This window comes from Castor canadensis, chromosome 14 (assembly GCF_047511655.1).
Source record: "Castor canadensis chromosome 14, mCasCan1.hap1v2, whole genome shotgun sequence".
Lineage (NCBI taxonomy): Eukaryota > Metazoa > Chordata > Mammalia > Rodentia > Castoridae > Castor > Castor canadensis.
In genome coordinates this window covers 92,057,742-92,085,670 of record NC_133399.1, presented here as the reverse complement: position 1 = coordinate 92,085,670, position 27,929 = coordinate 92,057,742, and the positions used below count along the sequence as shown (strand labels likewise).

Below are 27,929 nucleotides of genomic sequence, written 5' to 3'. Positions count from 1 at the left end.
TCCAGGTCCCATTACAGAGCCATGTGTTCAACCCAGTAGTTACAACTTGTTTCTGATCATCTCCTACTTGCACCCAGACCTTTCATCTGCATAGTTAGATATAAGAGGAACAAAGGCATTTTTATAAAACTTACAGAGACCTGTTATTCTCTCCATTTTGGCCCATGTAAGTCAGCATAGGAAGACTCAGTGAGCAAGGCAGTCAACCAAGTGATCACAGCCTGGTGATCCAGGACCCATAAATCCAAGAAGAGAACCCAGAATTCCCAAGACCCCATTTTTAGACAGCATATCACCCAGACAATGTACAAGCCAGACCAGCAAAGGGTTGCTATTACAGGAAAGAAGGAACATCATATATGAGAATTGTTGAGGAAGAATCTTGAACTTCCAAAAAAGGTCTCCCTCCCCTTTTGTCAAGATACTACCTAGGAATAAGCCAAGTGGAGATGAAAACTTTGCGGTGACAGTGACATTCAGTGGTAGTTTAAGACATGTGTAAACCTGGATAAGGTAAAAGAGGTTGAGTCAGATTATCTCAAGTTCTGTTTGGATGAGTCCATCCCTGGTTGATATCAGATACCTGTGGGTGATAGGGAGCAAGTAAAATCCATTGAATACACCTACTGCTAACTAGCACCTAATCAAATAGCTTTTGTGATAAAAGGTACACCATTGTCAGTATGGAAATCACCCAGAAACCCAAAAGCTTGGCACAAATAAGTCTGAAGGGCCACAATTATGTGTGAAGTCAGTTGTTCAAGCTGCAAGAGCAGCACTATAACCTAAAAAAAGGTAATCCACAAAGGTGAGGCATTACCAACAGCCTTTGGAAGAGGTTAAAGGTTCAGTTTATCCAATCTGCCAGGTATTTATAGAGACAATCCCCATGCAGTGTGGTGTCCATCACCACAAGACAAGTGAGTCTACTTATAGCAGCAGTCACAAGTTTGTCAGGTAGCCATGCAGTCTCTTCGTTTGGACTTTATGGACATTTACAATGCAAGAACATAAAACATCAGTAACTATCATGCATTAACAGTGGAGTCCCAGTAGTACATTAAATTTGCTCAAAGGGCCCTGGCACAAGACCATTTTGCTTCCCTTCCCTACTGCAAACCTTGCCCCAATTCCATGATTGAATTGGGAGACCCTTCCTCCTACGTGACCAGATAAGATAATGACTTTGGTGCCCATTTTCAACAGAGCCATAATAATTTAAGACTGCCCCTCCTTTTCCTCCCAATCTCCAGCATACTTGAGCAGGGTAACATGGTCTCTGATGCCCTTTTTTGGACAAAAAGACCGCTGCTTCTGAAAGTGGTTGGGGTCAGAGTAACGAGGATGCTGGAAATGAAAGGGGAGACGGAATCTGTTCGTTAAAGAAGGCTTTGCATTTACTTCTAGTTCCAAATGGCATGGCTCATTGCTTAAGCCAATGACCTTCCAATATTTTTGACCTTCGCAATGCTCTGTGTTGGCTAGCAATGTCCTCATGCTGATACCATTGTAAAAGAAGGAAGAACACTCTTTCTACCCAGGACAATCTTGGTGCTAGTTGTTACAATGCAGTGGGCCTGAGGCTACTGCCAGTTGGCAAGGGAGTCCTCCATCTGGAGAGTGGTTAGCAATAACTAGGGCACTGTGTGAACAGCTGTCTCCGAACCACTTCCTAGTCTTCAGCCTGAAACCACCTTCCCAATTTTTGCTGATAGACAGCGATAAAATGGAAGGCCATTTCCTGCCCCACTGACCACAAAATTCCTTCAACATGCTTCTTGCCCACTCCCTCAAGTCACATTAGCTGGTTTAAAAGGCCCCCATTCTTCCTACTCTAGTAAGTCACATCTCTGTCAGCATCTCATCCTCATCACCAAAATTTTCATGAACTTGGAAGGGTCTGAGATATAACCCTATGTGCAAGTTAACAACTTAGCCTAGTAAAATTTCATGGAAGCTGTTAGAAGATATGAGACTCCTGGGACAGAGGCAAGACAAGTTATTACTTATAGCAATAGAAGGAGCCTGCATATCAGCAGTTTTTCACTCCCTGAAGAGTTAGTCCAGAACAAAGGGACATCAGTGTCTCATTATTAAGATGGTCAGGCATACACAAGACCCTTGAAGAACTGCTTCCCCAAAATGCCTGTTCTCTCTCTCTTTTTTTTCTTTTTGTGGCTGTATTGGGGTTTGAACTCAGGGCGTCATGCTTACTAGGCAGGTGCTCTACCACCTGAGCCACACCCCCAGCCTGTTTGCTTTAGTTATTTTTGAGATAGGGTCTCAGCATGTTTTTGCCCAGGGCAGGCCTCTGACCACGATCCTCCTACCTATTCCTTCTGCACACGTGGGATCACAGGCCTATGCCACCATGCCGAGCTTATTTGTTGAGATGGGGCCTCCCAAACTTTTTCCCAGACTGGCCTCAAACTTTCATCCTCCTGATCTCTGCCTCCCATATAGCGGGATTACAGGTGTGAACTACTGTACCCAGCTGCATGTTCTCATTTGATAGCACACCATGGCAGTTGTTCACAGTTATTTTGAAGTTCATTTCTGTGGCATAAAATATTAAGGACAATTCAACAAAAATTTTACCATCAAGACCATTAGCAGAGAATATTAAATATCTGCCTCCAAAATGACTCTGAGATGGACAATGATAAAGCCCCTCTGCCAAAACTGTACCTAAGAAATAGCGGAACAAAATCTCTTTTGGGGAAAAGGGCCAGGCACAGTGACTCACATCTGTAATCCCAGCTACTTCTTGTGTGTGTGGTGGATGGCGATCTGGAGGACTGAGGTTGAAGATCATCCTAGGCAACATATTAATGAGGACCCATGTCAAAAAAAATTTAAAGTTTTTAGGACTGGAGATGTATTTCGGTAAGAGAATACTTGCGTAGCATGTGTGAGTATTTGGGTTTGTTGCCCACCACCACAAAAAAAAGGATAAAATATTAAAAATTAAACTCTTAGAGATAATTGTGGATTCACACATAGTTGGGGCTGGGAATGGTCAGCCTGTAATCTCAGGTTTGCAGGAGGTGTAGGTAGATCAGTCAGAGGACGGCCCTGGGCAAAAAGCAGGAGACCTCACCTGAGAAATAAACTAAACCAAAAGGGCTAGGGGTGTGCCTCAAGTGGTAGGGTGCTTGGCTAGCAAGCTTAAGGCCCTGAGTTCAAACCCCAGTCCCCTCTCCACTCCACCCCACTCCCACACAAAATACAGATGTGTTGTGTAAGCTTTGCTACATTTTCCCCACTGGAACATCTTGTGAAACCATAGTACAATGTCATAATCAGGGTAGGGACATTGATACAGTCACAATACAGACATTTTCATCACCACTGGGACCCTCATGCTGCCTTTTATAGTCAACAATACCTTCTAAACCTTCCTTGTCGTCTCTAACTATACAATCTTGACTAATCCAAATCTTCATTTAATTCATGAAGAAATGAGTTTTAACTAACCCATCTGTCTGATTTTAAGTAAATCTCCATTTAGGTAATTTGCCCCAGACCAAAAAAATAGAATGGCTCATACTTATAACGAGAGAAGATTGCATACATTATTTTTGTATGAAATAGCTCATTCTACTACATTTAAGAGGTATGGTAACAAAGTAGTAGAAAAAAAATCAGCTACCTCCTACCACCACAATTGAGCAATTCAGTATATTTCCTTACAATCTTTTCTCTCTGCTGAGAGAGAAAACTATTATTTATATAACTACATAGCTTTCTATGTATAAATATATTTTGCTACTGTTATGATTTGAATGTCCCCACCAAAACTCATGGAGAAATTTCATCTTCTTTATGAGCTATAGAAACTTAATCTGACCATGATATTTGAATGTGGGGTCTTTGGGAGCTAATTAAGGTAAAATGAGCAATAAAGGCCCTAAATCATTGGGACTGTGGTTGTTTTTAAATTTTTAATTAAAAATTTTTATTTTGTGGTGCTGAGGCTCAAACTCACAGCCTGGAGGCCTGCTAGGCAAGCACTCTACTGCCTAGCTACATCTCAGCCCCAGCTTTCCAAGAAGAGGGATAAAGACTCAAGCTAGGACATCCAGTCTTGCTGTGGGATGATGTCCGAGCTGCTTTGGAACACTCCAGAGTCTCCACCAGCAAGAAGGATTTCACCAAGTGACACTGCCAGATCTCAACGTCCAAGCCTTTACAACCAAGCGCTGAATCATCATTCATTATAAATCACTCAGTCTGTGGAATTCAGTTACAGTAACAGTAAACAAAGACAGTTACATTCTTGAAATCAATAGCTTCAGTGGAAAGGACAGAAAATTCTTATACTCTTTTTCTCTATAGAAAGACAATGGGTTGGGGCAGCAGGCTTTCCAGGTGGTCTGTCCAATCTCCCTGACTGTAACAAGTCACACTTTCATACAGGGCAGGAATGGGGACTCCCTATCAGCAGGCAGATGGTCAGGGACTTCTGCTGGAGCATAACAGGAGCAAACCACCAACTTCTGGGTTTGGCCAGTCACCACAGGAAACGAGAGGTGCCCTCCTGAGAGGCCCATTTTCAATCATCATTAGATCTGAGATAAAAAGATGTTAGAAGCAATGATATGAAATACCTCATTCTGTCCTCAGAGTTCAGAGCATGAGTCAGTGTGAACGTGGCAGGCCAGGGCGGCCTTTTATTTTATGCACTCATCCCTACCATCAACAAAAGACCTTGCTCCTCTGTTTACCACTTCCCCTTTCCACACCAGGCTATAACCACCGAGCCGGTTGTGCTGGGGCAATTCTGCCAATGGCGTTCCAAATGCTAGTGGGCTGATTGATGGATACATACTCAAACAAGCCTTCCCGGCGAGACCATAATTACCTCCCACCCCCAGAATGGGATTTACAAATGCAGTTATTTATGTCTGGTCTTTTTACACATGATCTCATGCATTTTACTCCTGCTAATGAATATTTCCCATGAGATTTTATGTTTCTTAGGAGACTTTGCTGTAAGGAAAATCCTCTCATGTGCATGCCATTATAAATAACTTATTGGCCTAAAAAAGAGGCTTGTTAACCACAGATCGCCACAAGGGTAAAAGTGTTTATCCCTTCTTGCAATGCTACATTTCTCTTTTTAAGAATGCTTTCTTTCATTGAATTCATGAGTGAGGCTGAGAATCAAGTTTTAAGTGCCAAGACAAGGGATACAATTTCTAAAAATAAAACAAAATGATTTGGATGTACTTTAGAGGTAATTTAATAGGATTTTATGCAAAAGCTCCCAAATCTGACTATGTGACCTTAAAAAAATCTATCTGGACACCAATTTTATCGCCTATAAAAGGGAGGCAATTCATGGTAACATCACAGAGATGTTCTGACTTAATAACAAGGCTTGTCTTCTGTGGCAGTTCTGGAAGCCCTAGGACAGATGGTCCCAGAGTTCTGATTTAGCCTAGAGGAGTCCTGCTGGTGAAAGGCGTAAGGCCACTGACCAGCCCTGTGCCTTAAGAGGGCAAAGGGTCCGAATTGCTGCCATTCCCAGCTGGCATTGACGAGTGAGGCACAAGCTTTCTGAACATCACGTTATCTGTGAGGTGAATGTGGAGGAGGCTGGAGCAGTAGCTAGCCTGGCTCGGAGGCACTTAACCTTGCCAGTGCATTGGAATCATCTGGGGTCTGTTTAAATGCCTAATGTCCAGAGCACATCTGAGACCAATTAAATTAGGATCTTTTGGTTAAATCACATCAGTGATTTTTAAATCTTCCCAGTGATTACACCCTGTGGTCAAGACTGAAAACCACTAGGCACCATTCAGTTAAAAAATTCAGTGACTCTAAATATTTGATAGTATTTTGAAAAATAAGATATTATTAGTGTCATTGTGGTCATTGGGCCGTAAACTTCCAATACAGGGACCACAGTATTTTCCAAAAGGTAAGGGTGTCAGAGAGTGACGTAAAGGGCTACACAACAGTGAGAGTCAGCATAGGGGACCATTATCATCTCTGACAGCAATTTCTAGAGATATCATAAAATCTGCAAGTAATGATGGGATGACTGAAGGCAGCAGTGTGGCCTTGGGCCATCAGCCTCATCTTATTGACCCTTGCTAACAGGGAGGTTTTAGACTAGATTGCCTATCTCAGTGGTTCATTCCGGATTTAATTTTTAGGGATTCTACCACAGTGTTTTTGCTCATGATAGGGAATTAAATGTTTATGACAATAATATTTTTTTAAGGAGAAGTTATGAAAATGTGGCTGGCAATTCTGATATCTTATAAGGAAATCAGAGCACATGGTATTCAATTCTGGGGAGAATTTCCTTTTTCTTTTTATTTATTTATTAATTATTTTTTTAAAAATTGAGACAAGGTCTTGCCATCTAGCCCAAGGCTGGCCTTGAACTCCCAATCCTCCTGCCTCAGACTCCAGAGGGCTGGGAGGATAGGCGTGTGGCACCACACCTGCCTGGAGAGAATTTTCAAGAAGAAATTTTACTTTGCACATCTGGAGAGGGTTGTTTATTATTTTATTCAAAGTAGCCACACACACACACACACACACACACAGCCTTTTTTTTCTCCCCCTTTAGGGTCTTAAACTTGTTAGGAGGTGCTCTGCTACTCGAGTAACACCCCCAGTTCTTCTTTGTTATATTATTATTTTTCAATAAGGTCTTGTGTTTTTCCCCCTGGGCCACCTCATACCACAATCCTCCTGCCTAAGGCCTCCTGCATAGCTAGAATGATAGGCATGCACCAGCAGTTATTTGTTGAGATAAGATCTCATTAACTTTTTGCCTAGGCTGGCCTCAAACCTTAATTCTCCAGACCTCTGCCTCCTGAGTAGCTGGGATATTATAGGTTTGAGCCATTATTCCCAGTCTATATGACTTTTATGCTTCAAAAAGTTACTGTGTACGTAACTTAACCATAGTTTTATGCTGTGTTTTGAGCCCTTATGTGCAAAACACAGCAAGTCTATATAATTAAATCACCTACAAAAACAATGAGTTCATAAATCTCAATAAAGCATAACATTCTATCAAGAGAAAACTACAACTCAGAATTATAAAATGATAGCCATGTATGAGTTATTACTTGAATGCTAACTAGGCAATCAGTGGTTTGGACTCTGCTTTGTGTGTACATTTTTATTTTTTGGTGGCACTGGGATTTGAACTCAGGTCTTACCCCTTCCTAGGCAGACACTGTACCACTTGAGCCACACCTTCAGCCCTGTGTGCAATTTTAATAGAGCACAAAGGTTCTGTGTTTTTCAAAATTTCTTCAGCATGGGTTGGAGATGTGGCTGAAGCAGTACAGCACCAGCCTAGTGAACACCAAGCCCTGAGTTCAAACTCCAGTACTGCCAAAAAATAAAAAATTCTCCAGCTTGATTAATAGTTTTTCTATAGAATGCATAGGATGAATTGTCCTTACTTCTTTTCCTTTTAGCTGCATGAACATACGTTTATATGTCTCAATTTAGTCAAATGCATCTTTCTCCTTTTTTTTTTTACATTATTTGCTGTAAGGTGTGTTACTAGTTGTAAAGTATAAACAGGTTGTAGACTATGGTCAAGATTTTACCTAAATTAGAGGGAAAATAAGGTTTTGAATTATATGCCATTAGGGAGAGGCTAAGTATATTTTTTTGTTGTGTGTTTGGTTAAATACATATGAAGGGTATGTGTAGATTTTGCCTGTCCAGGATCTGGCTTAACCTTTTTCAAACTATGTTTGGGATTTCTCCATTGGCTGGGCAAAGGAACAAAGCCCTCTTTTCAGTAGAAAAGCTTGAAAGATTGGATCAGAAAAAAGATCAGACAATATCAATAGAGAACTCAATTTTTCAGTGTCCCCTGCAATGAAGGAATAACACTGGGAGCTAAGCAAGCCAGTGAGAGGCTTCCACTCACAACCTTGAGTCATGGGCCCTGATGTAGGGAAAGGAGGCCTTGGAGAATCTACTCCATTGGCAGCAACACCCCATTGTCAAGGGCAGGGGTTCTGCACTGCTGCTAGGGTTTGTGATGGGAGCTGAGGCATCCACAGTTCAGAGTGGCAGCTTCCTCCCTGCTGGGGCTCTGTGGAGTTAGCCATTAGTTCCAGCTGCCTGGAAAATTTCCTGAAGATTTTTCAAGTATAGCTCTCCAAGACTCCTGTTGAGTTTGTAACTGTTGAAATTAAAGACCCTCCAGTGCCAAAAACAGATTCACAAGAGAAAATATTAACAAGGCAATTTCTCTTGATCAAGAGGGTGCAAGCACATGCTCACTCCAGCTAAGCAAACACACAAGCACAAAATGGCTGACAGTGACTCCTCCTTATATCCCTGACGCAGTTGTACCTGCCCCTCACCTGGGATTTGTCCAGGTCGAAGGTTCACAGTCTTTCCCGTTTGGCTAAAAGGCTTGGGGGATGGGTTAGGGCATGCAGTTTGGCGGGCAATGGAGTCGTCCAGGAACCTGGAAGAAGAAGCAAGGACCCTTTAAACATGCAAGTCACCTAAGATGGTGACCTGAGGAATTTTTAAGTAATCTAAGAGGGTAACAAAGACTTTGATGGAGAAGACCATTTTTCTTACAATTTCCCCCTCTTTTAATTTAAATTCTTTTCTTCAAACTCATTTAGGAGCCGTTGGCTCTCGTGTTCCCGCATTTCTAATAGAAACAAGTTATTTTGGTAGGGCGGGGTGATGGTGAGGGCTGTCTCAATTAACCACTGTATCAGTCCTCGGACACAAGGAATTATGTAACATCCTACTAAAATTCAAATTCCAGCCACTATGATCAAGGAGGTTAAGATTGAGGTCATCCAGCCCTTCCATCCTCCAAACCATCTCTCCATTAAATCAGTGAAGGGATCATTATACCTAAGTTTTCAGCTAGCTCTTTGGATAGGGTAGTTAATCCCTGTAGGGCCTTACTAATAGTTTCATCAGGGGCTGTATTATTTGGTATATACATCCAACATGAAACGCCTCCCTTTTTGGCCAATATTGTGTCTAATGCTAGACTGTTCTCCCAAGCCATCTGGCTAGTTGGTCCCAATTGCTCTGCTTATTCCTTTGATGGCATCTCTGGTGTAGTTAACAAACCTTTGTTGGTTATAATAAATATAATTAATCCAATTGACATTTTTATTTATAGTGGACCACCAGAAGAATATGGATTCAAATCCTGCTTCAATTTGATTTCTGTCTTTAAATTCATTTGGCACCCCCATAGGAATCCCAATGGCATCAGCGTAAGCATGGGAATCAGAGGAACCTCTGTGGTTGGCTGCAGTGTCTATGTCTATGTCTCTCCTTTTTCTAGACGTGTGGCACTGGCTGGGGATCTAAATGCTAGGATGAAAGGGATTGCCAACTGCACCAAAGCACAGGTGCTTTCCCAGTTACCTGGAGAGTCTCAAGTAAAGGTCCTCTGCGGTACCACCAGACATCGGCCCTGTCCACCAACAGTGTGGATTGGTTTGTGAGGCTGTTGAAGAATCAGCTTTCACTGCATCCCATCAGGTTCCCCACATTTGCCAATCGTCTCCCCTGTTTGGTGAGGGATGAGGTATAATTGATGTCTAGGGTGGGTGGCCTAATAGTCCTTGGTGGCTGACCTGCAGGACCTCTGACCTCTGGGAACAGTAGTGATAGTGTCCAGCAGGATTCATTGCCCAAGCCTTGGCATCCTGAAACAGAACCAACATGCAATACATTCCATCTGGGTCCAAGGACCATCCTAACGAAAATGGGACCATCTGAGAATCTGGCCTCCCAGTAATATAAACATAGCAATCGCTCTTATTTAATGTGCGGACAGCATTTTATCCATTCATCCAAGCATTTGTATCCCTGTACCCAATTTCAATAGCCACAGTTTGTCTTAGGTCCTTGACTTCTACTATGGTCACCCGAGTTTGACTCTTTTATAAACATGAGGGTAACATTGGAGCAGAGGAAGACCTGGGTATCCCCTGAGAGGGTTTGGGAGCTAAATGGAACTCAAGAGACCTTAAAGAGTCTGTTCCTGAGACATCCACCCCCAACCCATATTTACAAAATATGGATGGTTCTTTTGTCATACTCCAAGAACTTTCTATGACCAATGTAAGGGGGTCACACTGTTTATCTTTGCAAGAAACAGAGTGGTGTGTCCAAAACAGCTGTAATTTTGGCTGTAGTCTGTTAAAAGACTGTCGATTATTTTGTATGGAAAAAATCAGAGTCTTTCCAGTGCCCTGGGGTTTTAGTCCAGCCCTTAATATTTTCATAAAAGGGGGAAGTACTGTATCCTTTACATCCAGTGTTCCACCCCACATCTGTCCACTCTGGACAGATACCAGGCTTCCCTGTAGGTCCTGGGATAGGCTACATATAAAGGGAGTATCCTTGGAGTTGAAATTGGGACATAAGGTTTCCACAAGGAAGGACCTGACATGCATTGAATTAAATAATTAATGGAAAAGTATTCTGAGTTACATTAATAATAGGCATACCATTTCCCAAATGAAAGAGAAACAATATTTTTACTATAGTCTTTTTAAAGTCACTTTGTTATTGCACGGATGTGAGAGCACAGCCCATTGTTCTTCTGGTCGAGTGGGGGTGCCATCTTTACCTGCGTGTGATGAGTCCACCCCCACTCCTCAGTCTGGATGTCTGTCTCCATGGTCAGCAGGAGCAGGAAGGGTCCATCCCAAGCTGGTTCAAGCTTATTTTCTTTCCATGTCTTGATCAACACATATCCCCAGGCTGATGCAGGTGAAGGGGAAAGTCAAGTGGAGAAGCCTGTGCTAACAAGCTTCTGGTTTTTTTGTTTTTCTTTCTTTTTTTTTATTTTTTTATTATTCATATGTGTATACAAAGCTTGGGTCATTTCTCCCCCCTACCCTCACCCCCTCCCTTACTACCCACCACAATCTCTCCCTTCCTCCCCACCTCCTCCATACCCGACAGAAACTATTTTGCCCTTATCTCTAATTTTGTTGAAGAGAGAGTATAAGCAATAATAGGAAGGAACAAGGGTTTTTGCTGGTTGAGATAAGGATAGCTATACTTTTCCTATTGGCCTCAGTTGCTTTCAAGGTATCTGCTTTAGTTTCTCTGCGTTAAGGGCAACAAATGCTAACTAATTTTTTAGGTGTCTTACCTGTCCTCACACCTCCCTTGTGTGCTCTCGCTTTTATCTTGTGATCAAGCCCAATCCTCTTATTGTGTTTGCCCTTGAACTAATGTCTGCATATGAGGGAGAACATACAATTTTTGGTCATTTGGGCCAGGCTAACCTCACTCAGAATGATGTTCTCCAATTCCATCCATTTACCAGCAAATGATAACTTTTCGTTCTTCTTCATGGCTGCATAAAATTCCATTGTGTATAGATACCACATTTTCTTGATCCATTCGTCAGTAGTAGGGCATCTTGGCTGTTTCCATAACTTGGCTATTGTGAATAGTGCTGCAATAAACATGGGTGTGCAGGTGCCTCTGGAGTAACCTGTGTCACAGTCTTTTGGGTATATCCCCAAGAGTGGTATTGCTGGATCAAATGGTAGATCAATGTCTAGCTTTTTAAGTAGCCTCCAAATTTTTTTCCAGAGTGGTCGTACTAGTCTACATTCCCACCAACAGTGTAAGAGGGTTCCTTTTTCCCCGCATCCTCGCCAACACCTGTTGTTGTTGGTGTTGCTGAAGATGGCTATTCTAACAGGGGTGAGGTGGAATCTGAGTGTGGCTTTAATTTGCATTTCCTTTATTGCTAGAGATGGTGAGCATGTTTTCATGTGTCTTTGGGCCATTTGAATTTCTTCTTTTGAGAAAGTTCTGTTTAGTTCACTTGCCCATGTCTTTATTGGTTCGTTAGTTTTGGGAGAATTTAGTTTTTAAAGTTCCCTATATATTCTGGTTATCAGTCCTTTGTCTGATGTATAATTGGCAAATATTTTCTCCCACTCTGTGGGTGTTCTCTTCAGTTTAGAGACCATTTCTTTTGATGAACAGAAGCTTTTTTAGTTTTACAAGGTCCCATTTATCTATGCTATCTCTTAGTTGCTGTGCTGCTGGGGTTCCATTGAAAAAGTTCTTACCTATACCTACTAACTCCAGAGTATTTCCTACTCTTTCCTGTATCAACTTTAGAGTTTGGGGTCTGATATTAAGATCCTTGATCCATTTTGAGTTAATCTTGGTATAGGGTGATATACATGGATCTAGTTTCAGTTTTTTGCAGACTGCTAACCAGTTTTCCCAGCAGTTTTCGTTGAAGAGGCTGCTTTTTCTCCATCGTATATTTTTAGCACCTTTGTCAAAGACAAGTTGGTTATAGTTGTGTGGCTTCATATCTGGGCCCTCTATTCTGTTCCACTGGTCTCCATGTCTGTTTTTGTGCCAGTACCATGCTGTTTTTATTGTTATTGCTTTGTAATATAGTTTGAAGTCAGGTATTGTGATACCTCCTGCATTGTTCTTTTGACTGAGTATTGCCTTGGCTATTCATGGCCTCTTGTGTTTCCATATAAATTTAATGGTAGATTTTTCAATCTCGTTAGTGAAAGTCATTGGAATTTTGATGGGAATTGCATTAAACATACAGATTACTTTTGGGAGTATCAACATTTTTACTATGTTGATTCTACCAATCCATGAGCATGGGAGATCTCTCCACTTTCTATGGTCTTCCTCAATCTCTTTCTTCAGAAGTGCATAGTTTTCCTTGTAGAGGTCTTTCACATCTTTTGTTAGGTTTACACTTAGGTATTTGACTTTTCTTTGAGGCTATTGTAAATGGAATTGTTTTCATATATTCTTTTTCATTTTGTTCATTGTTAGTGTATAGAAATGCTAATGATTTTTCTATGTTGATTTTATATCCTGTTACCTTGCTATAGCTATTGATGATGTCTAGAAGCTTCTGAGTAGAGTTTTTTGGGTCTTTAAGGTATAGGATCATGTTGTCTGCAAATAGGGATATTTTGACAGTTTCTTTACCTATTTGTATTCCTTTTATTCCTTCTTCTTGCCTAATTGCTCTGGCTAGGAATTCCAGTACTATGTTGAATAGGAGTGGAGATAGTGGGCATCCTTGTCTGGTTCCTGATTTTAGGGGGAATGGTTTCACTTTTTCTCCACTAAGTATAATGCTGGCTGTAGGTTTGTCATATATAGCTTTTATAATGTTGAGGTACTTTCCTTCTATTCCTAGTTTTCTTAGAGCTTTTATCATGAAATGCTGTTGGATCTTATCAAAGGCTTTTTCTGTATCTATTGAGATGATCAAGCGGTTTTTGTCTTTGCTTCTGTTAATGTGGTTTATTACATTTATTTATTTTCGTATGTTGAACCACCCCTGCATCCCTGGGATGAAGCCTACTTGGTTGTGGTGAATGATGTTTTTGATGTGTTGCTGAATTCGGTTTGCCATTATTTTGTTGAGGATTTTTGCATCAATGTTCATTGAGGAGATTGGCCTATAGTTCTTTTTGGAGGTGTCTTTGCCTGGTTTTGGGATAAGTATAATACTGGCTTCATAGAATATGTTAGGCAATTTTCCTTCCCTTTCTATTTAGTGGAACAGTTTAAGGAGGGTTGGCATCAGTTCTTCTTTAAAGGTCTGATAGAATTCAGCAGAGAATCCATCAGGTCCTGGACTTTTCTTTTTGGGGATACTTTTGATTGCTGCTTCAATTTCCTTTTGTGTTATAGATCTATTCAGGTGATTAATGTCCTCTTGGTTCAGTTTTGGATGATCATATGTATCTAGAAATCTGTCCATTTCTTTAAGATTTTCAAATTTATTTGAATATAGGTTCTCAAAGTAGTCTCTGATGATTTCCTGGACTTCCATGGTGTTTGTTGTTATCTCCCCTTTTGCATTCCTGATTCTACTTATTTGGGTTTTTTCTCTCCTCATTTTAGTCAGGTTTCCCAGGGGTCTGTCAATCTTGTTTATGTTTTCAAAGAACCAACTTTTTGTTTCATTAATTCTTTGTATGGTTTTTTTTGGTTTCTATTTCATTGATTTCAGCTCTTATTTTTATTATTTCTCTCCTTCTATTTGTTTTGGGATTTGCTTGTTCTTGTTTTTCTAGGAGTTTGAGATGTATCATTATGTCATTGATTTGGGATCTTTCAGTTCTTTTAATATATGCACTCATGGCTATAAACTTTTCTCTCAGGACTGCCTTTTCTGTGTCCCATAGGTCCCAGTAGGTTGTGTTTCATTTTCATTGACTTTGAGGAACATTTTAATTTCCTCTTTTATTTCATCAATGACCCATTGTTCATTAAGTAATGAGCTATTCAGTTTCCAGCTTTTTGCATGTTTTTTGTCTTTACTTTTGCTGTTGAGTTCTAGTTTTATTGCATTGTGATCAGATAGTATGCATGGCATAATTTCTATTATCTTATATTTGCTGAGGCTTGCTTTGTGCCCTAGGATATGATCTATTTTGGAGAAGGTTCCATGGGCTGCTGAGAAGAATGTATATTGTGTAGAAGTTGGATGAAATGTTCTGTAGACATCAACTAGGTCCATTTGATCTATTGTATATTTTAGATCTTGAATTTTTTATAGATTTTTTGTTTGTATGACCTATCTATTGATGATAATGGGGTGTTAAAGTCTCCCACAACCACTGTGTTGGCATTTATATATGCTTTTAGGTCTTTCAGGGTATGTTTGATGAAATTGGGTGCATTGACATTGGGTGCATACAGGTTGATAATTATTATTTCCTTTTGGTCTATTTCCCCTTTTATTAGTATGGAATGTCATTCTTTATCTCATTTGATCAATGAAGGTTTGAATTCTACTTTGTCAGAGATAAGTATTTCTACTCCTGCCTGTTTTTGGGGGCCATTGGCTTGGTAAATCTTCTTCCAGCTTTTCATCCTAAGCCTATGCTTATTTCTGTTGATGAGATGGGTCTCCTGTAAGCAACAAATTGTTGGATCTTCCTTTTTAATCCATTTCATCATGCGGTACCTTTTGATGGGTGAATTAAGTCCATTAACATTAAGTGTTAGTACTGATAGGTATGTGGTTATTCCTGTCATTTAGTTGTTTGAAGGTTTGATTGTGTGTACCTAAGTTGAGGTTACTCTCTACTTTCTTGCTTTTTCTTTTCCTGTAGTTTGGTGCTGCCTGTCCTTTCATGGTTATGTTGGGTTTCACATTCTGTGTGCAGAATCCCTTGAAGAATCTTTTGTAGTGGTGGCTTTGTGGTCACTTATTGTTTTAGTTTCTGCTTATCATGGAAGAGTTGTATTGCTCCATCTATTTTGAATGATAGCTTTGCTGGGTAGAGTATCCTGGGGTTGAAGTTATTTTGATTCAGTGCCTGGAAGATCTCACCCTAAGCTCTTCCTGCTTTTAATGTTTCTGTTGAGAAGTCTGCTGTGATTTTGATGAGTTTACCTTTGTATGTTATTTGTTTTTTCTCTCTTACAGCCTTCAATATTCTTTCCCTAGTTTCTGAACTTGTTTTAATGATGATATGTCATGGAATAGTTCTGTTCTATTTTGATCTGATCTGTTTGGTGTTCTGGAGGCCTCTTGCATCTGTATCGGAATATCTTTCTCTAGATTTGGGAAATTTTCCATTATTATTTTGTTGAATATATTACACATTCCCTTTGCTTGCACCTCTTCTCCTTCTTTGATGCCCATGATTCTCAAGTTTTGTCTTTTGATGGAGTCAGTGAGTTCTTGCATTTTCTTTTCACAGGTCTTGAGTTGTTTAATTAATAGTTCTTTGGTTTTTCCTTTGATTACCATTTCATCTTCGAGTCTGAGATTCTGTCTTCTGTTTGTTCTATTCTGCTGGATTGGCCTTCCATTTTGTTTTGCAATTCTGTTTTGTTCTTTTTTCTGAGGTTTTCCATATCCTGGGTCGTTTCCTCTTTAATGTTGTCTATTTTTGTTCTGAGTTCATTTATCTGTTTATTAATCATGTTCTCTGTTTTACTTTGTTGTTTATACAGTGCTTCTATGGTTTCCTTTATTTCTTTTGCTTTTTCAAATTCTCTACTATTGTTGTCTTGGAATTTCTTGAGTGTCTCCTGTACATTTTGGTTGACCACATCCAGTATCATCTCTATAAAATTCTCATTGAGTACCTGTAGTATTTCTTTTTTTAGATTATTCTGTGGGCTTCATTGGGTTCTTTGGCATACTTTATCTTCATTTTGCTGGAGTCTGGATCTGAGTATCTATTTTCTTCATGTCCCTCTGGTTCCTGTACTAATTTTTTGCTGTGGGGAAACTGTTTTCCCTGTTTTTTCTGTCTTCCCGTCATTGCCCTTGGTGTTGTTATTGTCCCTGTACTGTGTGCAATTAAGTATTTTCTGGCTTGTAATAATAGCACTAGTGATATTTAGAATGGAAGGGTGAGGGTGAGAGGGGATGGAAAGCAAAGAAGGTAAAGGAAAAGGGAAAAACAAATAACAAGTAGAAAAACAAAACAAAACAAAGAAACAAACAAAAAAAGTTTCAAAGATATAAGCAGGGAGAGACAGTGTACTAATCAACTGTAAGCTGAAAAGGCATTAGAGAGATGGAGAGAGGATTGAATATAAAAAATAAAAAGAATAAAAGTAAAAAATAAGTAAATGAAAAAAATATATAAAAATCTCCAAGTTCAAATGCAATAAAGTTTCAGTCTTAATAATTTTGTTGTTTGTCCCTCAGCCTCCAATCCTGGAGATGGTGGCTCAGGTGTTGTTCTGTAGTTTTCTCATCAATGGGGAAAAATAAAATAGAACAAAACTGCACAAAACAAAACAAACAATAAAATAAAAAACCCACAAAGTGTCCCAAGTTCAAATGCAATACAGTGTCAGTAAGTTTTTCATCATGCACATGTAGTTCGGTTGTTTTCTCATCAAAGGTAGGGAGAAAGAAAAAAAAGAGTCTGGAGACAGATCTGTGAATGGCTATCTGCTGCTGTGGCTTGCTGTTGCTGGAGGCAATATTTATGCAGATCTCAGGAGTGAGTTAGCCCTCACCTGGCCCTGCAGGCTTTGTTTACTCAGAGTTCTCCTGTGCGTGAGCTGCTGCTACAAGCTTTCCCCTTTCCAAGCACACTGGGGGAGGTGACACTGCACCCACTTTCTCAGGCCTGCGTGTTTACTTACTGCTCACGTGGGAAGTGGGTCTTCCCACCTCTCCTGTGGAGTTTTCGTCCCACTGTCACTTTCACAAGCTTTCCTGCTCCTGATTGCTGGGTGTGTGCTGCTGCTCCTGCTGGCCAGCATGTTTGTTTACAGCTCACATGGAAGTGGGTCTTCCCCCATCTTCTGTGGAGTTTTCCTCCCTCCACCACTTTCACAAGCTTTCCCGCTTGTGGTTGCTGGGCGCGTGCCACTGCTCCCGCCCTCTCTGGCCAGGCCCAGCTTGTTTATTTACAGTTCTGTGAGGGATTCCCCTCCCCTTCTCTTTGGCGCTCAAGGCGCCGCACCCTCTTTGCTATGTGCCTTTATTGTTTTTATTGCTTATTACTCAGTTTCTCTTTTTTCCCTGGGTGGGGGGTCAGTCTGTCCAGGGGGCTATGCTGATCTGGCCCAGTGTTGTCTGTGGGAGTACCATGTACAACTTAGCTCACCTTGTGGTCCACATCTTCCCAAGCCATCTGGGCATGGGCATCTGGCAGCAGCCTGGGGTCCCTCCTGGTTTCTCTGTTCATTGTGAAGTGGAGATGCTCTGCGCAGGCTGGATGTGTGGAGGGGTCAAAGTTTTGCCTCTTCTCTGTGGCCTTGCCTGCAAGCTGTGTCTCCAGCATCTCTCCAAGGTTTCACTTTAGAAGGTACGCTTTCTGCTTCTTCCCTCTAGCCACCATCTTGGAATCACCAACCCCTTTTTCTTAAGAGAAAGTAAGGTAGAGGACCATCCAAGTATATAATTTTTGAGGAAATAATCTTTGGTTTCAAACGTAGGCACATCAGTAACAGAGCTAAGGTGAGGAAGACCATAAAGCACTTCATAAGTGGAGAGGCCAATGTCTTTCCCAGGGGCCGTTCTTATCCTGAGTAGTGCTATGGGAAGTTATTTAATCCAAGGTAATCTGGTCTCTAAAACTAATTTAGTGGGCTGATTTTTAAGAGTCTGATTTAGAGCAAACAATTCGCTAGTCTGTGCTGACCAACTGTTGAGAGTCAGTCTGATTCTTTATAGTCAAGGCCTACCCATTATGTCTTTTTCCCTCAATTACTCAAGAGGATCTATCCATGGTATTCAGTAATATCTAAACATTTATGTGTGGGGCTCCTCCTTCCTGCTTCTCCACCAAGAAAGTGGCTGGATTTAGGGCCTCATCAGTAGTTAGAGTCAGGTCATCCTTTTCTAGCATGATAACCTCATACTTTAGGATCCTGGAATCTGTCAGCCATCTACCCACTTTCTGGTTTAAGATTGTTCTAACTTGATGGGGAGTGCTAATAATTAGGTCTTCCCCAAAGGTGATTTTTCTACTCTCTTTGGTTAGAAGGGCTGTAGCTGGTACTGAATGAATACACTCAGGCCAATCTCGGGTGACAGGATCCAGGAATTTAGATAAGGCCATGGGTTGATGTTAACCCCCATGTTTTTGAGTTAGCACCCCAAGGGCAACTTGTTTATATTTACAAAGAGGTGAAAAGGCTGTTCAAGAGAGGGCAAGGCTAGCCTCGGGGCTGTGATAGGGCTTGTTTTAGCTCATCTACTTGTTTTATCTCCTCGGGGGTCCAAAGATGGGGGTCTAGTCCCTCTTGGGTCAATTTGAGATATAAAGATTTACTTTTAAGGGCATATGCATCTATCCACAAATGGCCATATCCCAAGGAACTTTCTCAATTCTTGTTTTGTTCATGGGAGAGGGAGACCAATGATTCCTTCTATTCTTTCTGGACTAATCCTTCATTGGCCCTTACTGATCAAATGTCCCAGATATTTTACTTCAGTCTCAGCAAATTATAACTTATTCTTTGAAATATGAAGTCCCTGGCTTCCCAGGAAATTTATAAAGCTAATGGCTGTGTTAATCACCTCCCCCTGATTATCCCCTCATTATTAAATCTCTCAAGTCTCTTATATTTTCTCAGTGCCCTGGGGTGCTGTTATCCCATCGGGGATCTTGATTAAGAGACTTAACATCAGCTGCCATGACATTTTGTCTGGGGGATGTTCACACTCCCAGATAGCCATTGCTGCTCTATGTTCATGGCTCTTTCCTCCCTTGAGAAGAGAATTCCCAAAATAGACATTAATTCAGCCCAAGTATGTATATGTGGTCCCAGAAATTGATTAACCTGATCTGAGACCCTGAAGGGATCCTTGAGAAGGGGTCACAACTCCTTTTTTAAAATTTTGGACCTCAGAGCTGGTAATATGGGCATTTACAAAACAAATTTCACCTCTTCTGAGGGAAACTCCTGAGAGGAAAGAAGGAGTGGGGTTTTTCTTCTTCAGACTGAGGAAAAGGTAGATTCTCAATGTCTTGATGGCATTGTTCTAAATACCTTGGAAGTCGTGGTAGGGAGAGGTTTCAGGTAGGGAGGGAAGGGGGGTGGAGGTGGAAGGGTTGGGAGGGGGAGGTGGAAGCCTGAGGTGGTGGCATGGGGCTGGCACTGGCACCTGAGCCAGAGGAACAGCAGGGTTATGGGGTGTGTGTGGGGGGGAAATGGAGGAGAATAAATCCCTGTTAGAAGGGGTTTTGGTTTTTTTTTTCTTTTTGTCTTTTTTCCTTTTCTTTAAGTGGATACAGGACTATAGGACTCTGTCTCCAACAGAGGGCATATTCCATCTCCTCTTGAGTAACTGGGCTTTTGTTGTTTACATGCTCAATTACTAATTGACAGACCCAGTCCATATCAGACCAAAATTTTGGCCAAAGAACCCCAAAGGCTTTAAGATTGGTTCTTGGGTCCAGATAAAACAATAGTATTTAACCATTCTTTGTTTCTTCATCCCTTTAGTTTGGGGGCTATCATCCCAATATTTTAACATCTTCCCTATGGGGCTCTCAGAGGGTATTTTATCCTGGGCCTTTGTTTTCTGGTCCCCCTCTTTGCTGTCTTTATTACCCACTTATCCCTTCTGGGCAACTGTGTTCTGTCTATCAGGAGCTCAAACTTCCACCCCCATCCCCCCTTTGCCTTGGAGGCTGTTTGCACTCTGATTCTCTTTCACTTTGCCCTTCTCAAGCTGCCTCCCTCATGGGAGCTTAAAGCACCTCTTGGTAGCTGGCTGGTCAGAATAAGCTGCTGACCTGGATTAGATTCAAGAATCTGATTCCGTCTTAAACAGTATGCGGTTGCCTCAGAACTGCAGATCAGGACTCCACTTTCCCTTTGTGTCACCCGACACATCTCACAGCCTCCAGTATCCCAACCACCAAGGCATTACTTGGTCATCCTATGACGTTTCTTGTCTTGGTTTGTGCACAAAACTTACATGGTCACCATGGTCCCTGTCTTCAGAACTCTTTTACCTGCGTTGTCAAGAAATTCTGGAGTCTGAGTTCATTTGCAGATCTGGAAAGTTGTCACCCTCAGCTGAACCCCAGGGCTGCTGCAACCAGGCAGCAGATGCATCTCCCCGGGGAAGGTCTGGGGATCCCTCTTCCCAGACGGAATGTAAAATCCCTGACCAAGCCCCCAAATTGTTGGAATTAAAGACCCTCTGGTGCCAAAAACAGACACACAAGAGACAGAAAATCTTGACAGGGCAGTTTCTTTTGACCAAAAGGGTGCAAGCATGTGCTCACTCCAGCTAAGCAAACATGCAAGCACAAAATGGCTGACAGTGACTCCTCCTTATATCCCTGACACAGTTGTACCTGCCCCTCACCTGGGATTTGTCCAGGTCAGAGGTTCACAGTCTTTCCTGATTGGCTAAAAGGCTTGGGGGATGGGTTAGGGCATGCAGTTTGGAGGGCAATGGAGTTGTACAGGAATCCAGAAAAAGAAGCAAGAACCCTTTAATCATGCAAGTCACCTAAGGTGGCAACCTGAGGAAGTTTTAAGTAATCTAAGAGGGTAACAAATGCTTTGATAGAAAAGATCATTTTTCTTACATAACCTACCCAGTATCTTTTAAATAAATTCCTCCTTTACTTTAATAAAAAAGCCTAGAATGAAAGACAAAACAACTCTAATAAATGTGCTTTTAGATAGAATATAACACAGAGAACATGGAAATCCTCTATCTTAAGATTTCATCAAAGAAAATGGATAAGGAGCTTTGGTCTTTTGCTTTCTTCTCTTTATTTTTTTAAATGTTCTTTTCCAACTGATATTTCTATCTTAATATCTATCTATCTACCTACAATCCTATTCCCTTCCATAGGATTTAAGACAGTTTATAAAAACATACATAATTTATCAAGATAATTGTAGGTAAGATATGTTGCAAAGGGAAAAGAACTGATAGAGATATAAAATAGAGCAATGAGTGAAGTTAATGCCAGAACATATACAGGGAAGTCCTATATACTTATAACTATTAAGCAACAAGTTTGCTAAGTTTTCTACTGGATAATAGGAAGAAAGAATTGTGATTAGTTACAGGATTCATAGTTGAAACATGAACTAGCTGCTTGTAAGCATGTGTCTATTTCTAATACAGTGGTCTCCCCTTATTCAAATTTTGCTTTCTTTCATTTTAGTTATCTACAATCAAACACAGTCTAAAAATCTTAAATGAGAAATTTCAGAAATAAAAGTTTTAAGTTGTAAGCCTTTCTGAGTGATCTGATGAAATCCCACACTGTCTTGCTAACCCAGTCTGGGACACGAATCATCCAGTGTACTACCAACTATCCATGCTCTGTGTGCTACCAACCTGTCAGTCATGTGGTAGCTGTCTTAGTTACCAGGTGGATGGTGGAGGTATCACAGTGCTTGTGTTCAACTAATCCTTGGATAGTAGCCTAATGCTGCATCAAAATGCTTACTTCTTTCATCTCGCCATGTAGGCATTGTATTATCTCAAATCAACACAGGAAGATGGTGAGTGCAGAGAGAAACACTGCATTCACATAACTTTTAGTACAGTATCATTGCTCTATTTTATTCTTAGTTTGTGCTTAATTTATAAAATAAAGCACTCTACCACTTGATTCACACCTCCAGTCCAAAATGTCAACAAATTTCTGAAGTTCCAGACTGCACACTGCAGGGAAAAAAAGGAAGTAAATGGAGAATCTTCCCCAAATATAGGACTGACTATGCAATGTGTTATTCCTCATAATGGTCTGATTAGGAAAGTACATATTTCAAATAATTGTGAGGATTCTGCTACAAGTTTCTGGGCCCACAGTTCAGGTCTTTATTCTGTGTTTTCTTACTTATTTTATGCCTCTGGCTAAAAGAATGAATTAGTTGATTCTTTTTGAAATTTTAAATATCCAAAGCTAAAAAACAGCTCTGTATTGGAAATTCATTCCAAGCAGAGTAGTGGAGGGGCATAAGACCTAAAACATTTGCTGTAATTCAGGGACACTTGAAAACTGACCCTCCATCTTCTACGGTCCTTCTCCTGCTGCTCTGCAAGAGGGCATGAAGTCCAGAGTTCTCCTTGAGAAACTTTAAAACTATTTAGGAAAACTAACCATTAGCAGATTTACATAGATATAAGTGACAGAGTCCAGACCGACTGGACATCACTTTCAGAAACAAGCATGTAGAAAGCAGGTCATGAAGGGTTGGGGATGTAGCTGAGTGTTTTAGTATATTCCTAGCATGTGTGAGGCTCTGGGTTTAATCTCCAGCATGAAAGAAAAGAAGAAAAGGAAAGAAAGGGAGGGAGAGAGAGAGAGGGAGAGAGAGAGAGAGACAAGGAGAAAGAGAGAGAGAGAGAGAGAGAGACAAGGAGAAAGAGAGAGAGAGAGAGAGACAAGGAGAAAGGGAGAGAGAGAGACAGAGAGAAAGAGAGAGAAAGAAAGAAAGAAAAAAGAAAGAAAGAAAGGAGGGGAGGGAGAGAGTAGGGGAAGCAGTATGGCGAAGAACGTTGGTAGGTGACAGTTAGTGAGGGAGAAGCTAAAATCTGAGAAACACAAACTTTCCCCTATCTAATCTGGAGAAAAAGCCACAAGCATTCCTTCTATCTAAGCAAGGTTTTTTCTGCTTCTCTGAAGATCTATAGATCACCTTTAATTAGGTACATTCCATGAAAATTGTCCAAAGTCTCAGAAGCATTTTTGTGCCATATAGGAAAAAAGAAAGAAGCAATTCTGTATTGAAAGTCATTGTGATGGGATCAGGCAGTACAACTCAGAGTTGGAAGCAATCATGGTGCCCAAGTGGGCAGCTAATTAGCTGACGACCCCTATTAGAGTGACGTCAAGGAAGGGCAGAAGCAGGGTCATGAAATTTGCATTTGGCAGTGCAAGGAGCCATGACTGCCAAAAGCTGCTGTTTGCTGGAGCGTGAAAGGAAACCAGAGCAAGATAAAAAGGTGCTTAGACCATAAAAATAGTATTGTTTTTCATTAATGAGCTCTTTTTCATCAGGCATTCTCAATCAAGAAAGCTTTTCTCAACTGAAGTTTTGAATTTCCATTTTCAAGTGCGAACCTTTCTTTGCCAAATGTAAAAGTTATCTGACGAGGCTTAATAACTTTTATTGGCATGCCAGAGGGAGTCTATCATTTTAATTGCTTTTGTCTAACTAATAAAAGATACAAATGTTATACTGAAGATAAATTTTCTTTTCCAGAATTTCCACAGGTTAAAAGGGTTTCTTTATTCATCTACTCAGTGAGCATTTATTGAATAATTGCTATTAGCCAGGCATTGCTCCAGACATTTGGAAATGCAAAGATGAGTAAGACAGTCCTCAGACAAGAACTTCACAAAGTCTTTAGGGAAGGAATACCAAATCAAAACTTTTTAAAGCAATGGAAGAAGTGCAAATATTTGTAGTCAGCATAAAGTGTTGAGGTGTTCACAGAGAAAGGAGATGTTTAGCACTGTCTTGGGATATAAGGAAGGCATGGAAAATGTTGAAAAAGACCAAAGTGGCCATCACCAAATAAATAAGATTAAATGAAAAAACATGCAAGCCAGATACACATAATCATTATATCAATTTAATAATTTGTATTTTACCTATCTCATATCATGATTTACTTGGTCTTCTTTAGAATGACTCACTTAGTCAACTCCCTGTATAGCTATCCTTATCTCAACCAGCAAAAACCCTTGTTCCTTCCTATTATTGCTTATACTCTCTCTACAACAAAATTAGAAATAAGGGCAAAATAGTTTCTGCTGGGTATTGAGGGGGTAGGGGGGAGAGGGAGGGGGCAGAGTGGGTGGTGAGGGAGGGGGCAGACTGAGTGGTAAGGGAGGGGGTGGGGGCAGGGGGGAGAAATGATCCAAGCCTTGTATGCACATATGAATAATAAAATAATAAAAAAAATAAAATGACTCACTTAAAAATTAAATTCAGTCTTTGATATGCTAATAACATATCTCTAACTATTTGCAGTAGGTAATATTCCACTTTTTAACTTGTTAAAAAGATCACTTTTGAACATTTTTGCATGCTGCCTAGGTTTCAGTGTGCTTTTCCTTCCAATAGTCAATTTTATGACTTTTTTGGGACAAATTGCACTTGAGCTACTGGAGCCACTTTGCCTACAGGTGAAGTGCATCATTTCCCAGAATCTTAAGTAGTGAAAATGGCATCTAACCAATGCTTTGGAGGTATGGGGTTATAAAAGCTGAGTTCCTTAACGTGGGTCAATTAGCCAGAGTTCCCCTGAGAGATCAGACTGAAGCTACCCTTCCCATATCCTGCTTTAGATATCAGTTTCCTTTTTCCTACCCCTCCTTCCTCAGTACCAGTTCCCCTGGGGGCACTCCCTTAATAAGTCACTTGCATATAAATCCTTGTCTTTAGCATCTTCTTTGAGGAACTTGATTCAAGACAAGAGGAACCTCCCTCCATCACCCTCCCCAAATCCATCTACCACCACCAAAAAAGGAAAAACATTCATTCACTTTTTCACAAAAGTTCTTGTGTGCCCAACATAAAACAGTGCTGATGGAGTGGCTCAAGTGGTAGAGCACCTACCTAGCAACCCTGAGGCTCTGAGTGTCTGAGACTCAGTGTTGACCAAAAAAAAAAAAAAAAAAAAAAAAATGGGGAGAAGAAGAATTCTTTATCTTGATCATGTCAGTCAGGGTCTAATGTCTTTGATAAATCAACGATTATACTCCAAATATTTGTGTGCATATTATTGCATCTTACCCACAGTAAAGAGGAGATAGAAGAATCAAGATTGTCTATACTATTAGCACATCTGATCTTTCTTTAGTCCCAATGGACAAGTCAAAAAAAGATGGAAAGTCCATAGAATGCCTCTGTATGAAAAATGATCTTTTCTATCAAAGTCTTTGTTACCCTCTTAGATTACTTAAAAATTTCTCAGGTTGCCATCTTAGGTGACTTGCATGTTTAAAGGGTCCTTGCTTCTTCTGGATTCCTGGACGACTCCATTGCCTACCAAACTGCATGCCCTAACCCATCCCCCAAGCCTTTTAGCCAATCAGGAAAGATTGTGAACCTTTGACCTGGACAAATCCCAGGTGAGGGGCAGGTACAACTGTGTCAGGGATGTAAGGAGGAGCCACTGTCAGCCATTTTGTGCTTCTAAGTTTGCTTAGCTGGAGTGAGCATGTGCTTGCACCCTCTTGATCAAGAGAAAACTGCCTTGTCAAGATTTTCTGCCTCTTGTGTGTCTGTTTTCAGCACCAGAGGGTTATCAATTCCAACAGTTTGGGGGCTTGTCCAGGATTTTACATTCTGTCCAGGAAGGGGGTCCCAACCCTTGTCTGGGAAGATACATCCCGCTGCCTGATTGCTGTGATCCTGAGGTTCAGCCAAGAGTGACAACTTTCTGGTTCTGTGAATGAGCTTGAACTGCAGAATTTCTTGACAATGTGGGTAAAAGAGCTCTGAAGACAGGGACTTCAGCAACCATGTAAGTTTTGTGCACAAACCAAGACAAGAAATGTCACAGGGTGACCAAGTAATGCCTTGGTGGCTGGGATACTGGAGGCTGTGTGATGTGTGAATGAGATGTGTTGGGTGACACATGGGGAAAGCAAAGTCCCGATCTGCAGTTCTCATACTGTTTAAGGTGGAATCAGATTCTTGAATCTAATCCAGGTCAGCAGCTTCTTCTGACCTGCCAGCTACCAAGAGGTGCCTCAAGCTCCCATGAGGGATGCTGCTTGAGACAGACAAAGTGAAAGAGAATCAGACTGCAAACAACCTCCAAGGCAAAGGGCAGGGGGTTGAGCTCCTGATAGAGCACAGTCAACCAGAAGGGAGAAATGGGAAATAAAGGCAGCAAAGAGAGGGGCCAGAAAACAAAGGCCTAGGATATAATACTCTCTGGGAGCCCCATAGGGAAGATGTTAAAATATTGGGATGATAGCCCCCATGCTAAAAGAAAGAGAAACAAAGAATGGTTAAATACTGTTGTTTTATCTGGACACAAGAACTGATCTTAAAGTCTTTGATTTTTATTTTGGTCAAAATTTGGGTCTGATGAGGAATGGGTCTGTCAAGTATTAATTGAGCATGTTATCATATGACAAAGCTCAGTCACTCAAGAGGAGATTAAATATGCCCTCTGTTGGAGACAGAGTCCTGTAGTCCTGTTTCCACAAAGAGGAAAAAAAACCAAACCCCAAACCCCTTCCTAACTGATATTTACTCTCCTCCCTCCCCTCCCCCTTTTGCCTGCTCTTCCTTCTGGCTCAGGCACCAGAGCTGGCCCCAGCCCTGCCCTCCAGGCTTCCTCCCCTTCACCTCCACCCCTTTTGACTCCCAGCCCCACAGGCTTCTGCTTAAAATTATAAAAACTAGAAAATTGAAAAAAATAGATCCATAGAGGAATTATTAGGAGAGGCACAAAAGGTGTATGTAAGGAGAGAGTAAGAAAAACAAAAACAAAAGGCAAAGATCGTGTTATCCATGAGCAGGTTAATAGGGAAAGGCCAAACCAATATCCTATTGGACTCAACTGGCCCGGCCTCCCTCATGGGGTATAAGAGACCAGAAAGTCAGAAGATGAAACAAAGAGGAGGGGAAAATAAGTGCTTTAAATGTGGGGCAGCTGGACACTTTGAGAGAATGTCAAGAAGGAAAGAGTGTAGGAAACTGTTCCTTTAATGACCTCCGATGAAGAATACGGGCCCAGGGGTGCTTTTACTTTGAAGTGTCCTTCTCAGATCCCTTGATAAATTTAGAAATGGGACCACAATGTGAAGTTGTCACCTTCCTGACTGACTCAGGTGCTTCCAGATACTCCCTCTGTCTTCTGCCCAGGGGCTTAATCTATTCCCTGGAGAGGATACTAATTTCTGTGGTAAAGGGAGAAAGCATTCCATTTAAAATATTACAAGAAACAGATGTTTATTTCCAAGACAGAACCACTAAGATACAATTTTTCCTGGTCCCCTAGGCAGGTACCAGCTTATTTGGAAGAGATCTAATGACCCGATTAGGAATTGGTTTACATGTAAATAAGGGAATTGCCCTTGAGGTGCTAACCCAAAAACATGGGGGTCAACATCAACTGTGGCCTTCTTATCTAAATTCCTAGATCTGTCACCCGAGGTTGGCTTGAGTGTATTCAGGCAGTAGCAGCTACAGCCCTTCTAACTGAAGAGAGTAGAAGAATCACCTTTGGGGGAGACCTAATTATTAGCACTCCCCATCAAGTTAGAACAATCTTAAACCAGAAGGTGGGTAGATGGCTGACAGATTCCAGGATCCTCTTGGGTAACCAAGGGGAAAAGGACATAATGGATATTCTATAGTAGATGAGGAGGCCATGACTATAACAGAATCAGGCCAACTCCCTAACAATTGGTCAGCACAGACTTGTGAATTGTTAGCTCTAAATCAGGCCCTAAAATACTTGAGAAAGAAGGGACCATATACAC

At 41.0% G+C, this 27,929-nt stretch overlaps 1 pseudogene; it reads right to left on the bottom strand.

Annotated features, from left to right (window-relative positions):
• Positions 1-759: 759 nt before the first annotated feature.
• Positions 760-10,663, bottom strand: LOC141416285 (uncharacterized; annotated as a pseudogene).
• Positions 10,664-27,929: the final 17,266 nt, after the last annotated feature.